The sequence below is a fragment of the Cebidichthys violaceus genome, unplaced genomic scaffold (genome assembly GCF_023349555.1).
Source record: "Cebidichthys violaceus isolate CVI_PGR_0920_01 unplaced genomic scaffold, fCebVio1.0.p SCAF_2, whole genome shotgun sequence".
Taxonomy (NCBI): domain Eukaryota; kingdom Metazoa; phylum Chordata; class Actinopteri; order Perciformes; family Stichaeidae; genus Cebidichthys; species Cebidichthys violaceus.
Genome location: NW_027176372.1, coordinates 17025565 through 17029799, shown reverse-complemented (window position 1 = coordinate 17029799; position 4235 = coordinate 17025565).

Below are 4235 nucleotides of genomic sequence, written 5' to 3'. Positions count from 1 at the left end.
CATGGTGATAAAACAATTTATTCAATCCTTTGCACTGAGACAATTTTTGGAGACGAATCAAAGAGTGTTTCCATGTCTGTGCATGCAGACGACCCATCTATGGCAGTAAAGTAGTGGCTTTGATGCCTCTAATTTACAGCCACATTATGCTGCATGTGTTCATCCTAACTATTTGAGAGGAAAATCAACTAAGTTAATGCTACATGGATGTATAGAGACGATTCATTAATGCATTTTGCAATTGACTGATTTCCTTGTGTTTATTCCAAATGTGTCTGTTAACTACAAAATTATACACAGTGTGTGTTACAGCTGTGTTACAGCTGTGTTACAGCTGACCTCACCTTTTCCCTCCCTGTGATACAGACGATAAAAAAGACAATATCACGACCACTAAAACATCACTATACTTCCATGAGTATCTTCCATAATTATCATGAATACAATGTCAATAAAACCAAAACTTTTAAAATGGTACATTGAGTTTTATATTTAATCGCTGTAAGATGAAAATATAAGGTGTTTGGATCAATCTTTAGGCTCCTCCACGAGGACCTGCATGAAACATAATTTGTGTGCATGGTTCACTCACTATCATCCTTCTCTGTGGTTGTTGCCTGAATCCCTCGCCAGCACTGCAGCCTGTCCAGCAGGTGGAGCCCTCTATCAGGAGTCCAACATTTGCATATTTGTCAATTTTCTTCTGGGTGTGATGAAAACCAAAATGGGCGTCTGATTTAGAAAAAGTTTATAATGAAACATCTATAAACGTTGTTATTATTGGATTCAAGTGTGGTAAGCTCTTAGATACATTATCAAACTTATACTTAATTATAAAGGTAAGTTATTGATGATTGTGTTCAATGATCAAATATAGATGTTTTGGGTGATGACTGTACTACTTGAATCAACAATCTCTCTGACAACAGACTGTAGGAAAGCATTGACTGCCATGATGTTTTGAAACCCGGATTTTGGGTTTGCCACCATGTTTGTAGTTAGTGGAGGCTGACAAGCCAAATTTGGGTAAAAGCTGAGAACCTCGTATAAAGAAAACTTCAACCTAATTTGAATGTATAGTAGATCAATCAAAACTAGCATTTCACGATGACTTTAAGTCATATTTCTCAAAGCGTTGCTCAAGAAGATAATTATTTCAAACCATGCCACCAGTTTAAATAGAGATATTTCTAACAATGAGACAATTACTGCTACCGCTCTCACTATTTCAGCACTGCAGCGGACAAGGAATCTGTTTCTAATCATATAATGAATCTAAATGCATATCTATAGGCCTGAGGACAGGGTGCAATTCACCTTCATTGAAAAGAAGTTTTGATTTGCTATTTCAAGAGGAAATTTTGCACTTGTTCAATAGATCTCTATGGAGCTAAAGATTTGAAGACAACAGAAAGCATTAAGTGGTAATGTATTGATGACACTTCTGCAATTTGCATGGAACATATTCCAAAATGACTAAAAATATATTGAGAAATCTCCATATGTCGTTACTGACTTCTCAACTTTCACTAGTTAATGCACTCTAGTAATAACCCTGAGCAATAAGTATGTCTTCTATTGTCTTAAGCTTTCAGCCATAATGATAGTCCCATGAAATACTGTGGAGTTGTTCCTGCATCGTATACACTCATCACTCAGCTACATATTTCTATCAGGCTTCCCCACTGTGAGGTGAGTGCAGTGGGACATAGTCAACCTGAGTATAAATTGACCTGACTTTTACTTGCTCACATGAACATTGCAGTTTGGAGCTGGGGTTAAAGGTGACATTTACAGGTGTCCACAGCTGGAGAGAGCTCACACAAATTCCAACGGGATTATTTTATTAAGAAATTGGGGCCCAGAGTCTGATTTCTCCCTGCAGCTGTAACAAATGTTTCATGACCGACTGTAGAGCTGTGACTGTCAGGAACCGCAAATTTCTGTTTGAAATGGAAAATTAGCCACTCCCTGTAGAGCCCAGCAGGGTGCAGATTTTCCTTTGTAACGGGAGCACCGTTGGAGTGAATGAATAAGCAGGACTAATGCTTTGTATGCAAACCAGAATTACTAGAGATTTATTGGAGCTCAGTTGCCAGTCCGACAAGTTAAAGATGGAAGCTGAATGTTTTGTTCTTACAGGAAAGTTAAGCTGAAGACCATCTTTTCTCTGTTTGTAGTTTCCCTTTGAAGGAAATATTTTGTGATTTGTCACCAAAGGCTTCAATCATTTGTGTCTCTAGCGAGTGTTTGGAATGGTAGTCGGGTATCTTGGAGGCCAGAGACCCAGTAATGCCCTCATAAATCTGAGGGTCTCCATGCAATGCAAAGTCACCAGACTTCAATGTCGGCTTCCCCATTTAAACTAAAGGCTTCTGACATGTGACAAAGCTTTATTGTATATTTAGACGTCTTGCCACTGTCGCTGTATGCAATCCTTCCTCCTCTAAGTGAGTCAGCTCTATAAAAATCTCAAGTTGAAAGGTACCCTGTCGAGTTGTTGACCAATAGTAGCACAATGGAGCGATGTTTTTAGGAGTGGAACCTATTTTATTTGTTTTATGTATATACACCTTAGGACACATGTGACGCAAAACATATTCCTGCCAAAGCTTTATAATAATAATACTGATAATTTTTCAAAACAAGGTTACAAAGGGATTTTTTTTTTAAATAGATGGGTGAGGTGAAAGAGCAACTTATAATACAAAATGACAACATAAAAGAGCATAGCATCACCAGATAAAATAAGATAAGTAAAGCTGGTAAACAGATCAAACTGATTGAGCGAAAGGCCCACTGTGCCTGCTGCAAACTTCCTCTGAGCAACAGGTATCATGATGAACCAAGAAATGGAGCAATGCCCCAACAAACAGTGAAGAAGAAGACTGCTAGCAAGAAAACATCGCCGTAAACAATGGTGATAGATGTTAACCAAAAAATATCTAATAAGCAAACATATGTTGAGGGAAGCAAGTGCTTTTTTTTTTTTACACCTCAAGGATACAAACAATAAGCTTTGGTGTTTAACAGTGAATTAATTAATAAAACTCCATGCATTTTTTAAGATTTTAGTCAAGTATTTTTGCTGAAAACTGCCTGCTGAAGGCTACAATAACATAAAGGCAAACTCCACAATACACACATAAATTTACAGTAAATAGTTTGGGCACAAAAAAGATTGCATGAGAAAAAACAAATCATTGTTGTCATGTCTGCTCTTTGTTTTGTGTAACTATTGACACCTGATGGTTTCAAATGTCATTATTGTAGAGACACTGAATGTTGTTTACTAGATGTAGGATCTGTTAGCAGGCTACGTCTTGTGTTGGGGCTCTGTAGAATGTGTGTGATAAGATGTTTATTGTTCTTTGTGAACAGAGCACAGCATGTTTGCTTCTGTCTGTAGATGTGTAATCAAATTTGAATCAACATACACAAGACATTGACTGTCAGGGAAACAACAGGTATAAGTTGTTGTAGATGAAGCTTGTGTTTGCAGAAATGACATCCTGTATTTGCAGTGGTGGAAAGTAACTAAGTACTGCACTTAAGTACAGTTTTGAAGTACTTACACTTTACTTGAGTATTTGCATTTTATGCTCCTCTATACTTCCACTACACTGCAATTCAGAAGCAAATATTGTGCTTTTTACTCAACTACATGTATTTGACTACTTCAGAGCAGTCATCCAAAATATAATTACCAAAGAAATTATGAAATATTATCATGGATAAAGTCTTTATTGATCTGCGGGGCAAATTCTCAACATCAGATATAATATATCAAGCAATTAAAGTGAGCCCCACTGTTACCAGCTGTAACTTTAAAATAATGCATTACAATTTATAATGCAATAATATAACATACATTACTCTGAAATGGGCCATTCTGCAGGAGAAGCACTTTTACTTCTGGTACATTCTGATGTAAATATGTACTTATATAGGAGTATGAATGCAGGACTTTTACTTGTAACTGAGCATTTCTACAGTATACTTACAGTACAAATAAAAGATCTCAGAATTCTTCCACCGATGCCTATTCTTTTAATAATGATATGAAATATTGCAGCGAAAGCTTCATTTTGTTAATAAAAAAATATTTTTAAGTCATCATCAAGCATTTTAGCTGCAGGCTCCATGAAAGGAATTTGCATAGAGTTGAGTGATGTGAAGACTTCTCTCCACCCATAGGAAGAGGGAGGGAATTAGAAGTCAAATTGGAAAAAAAG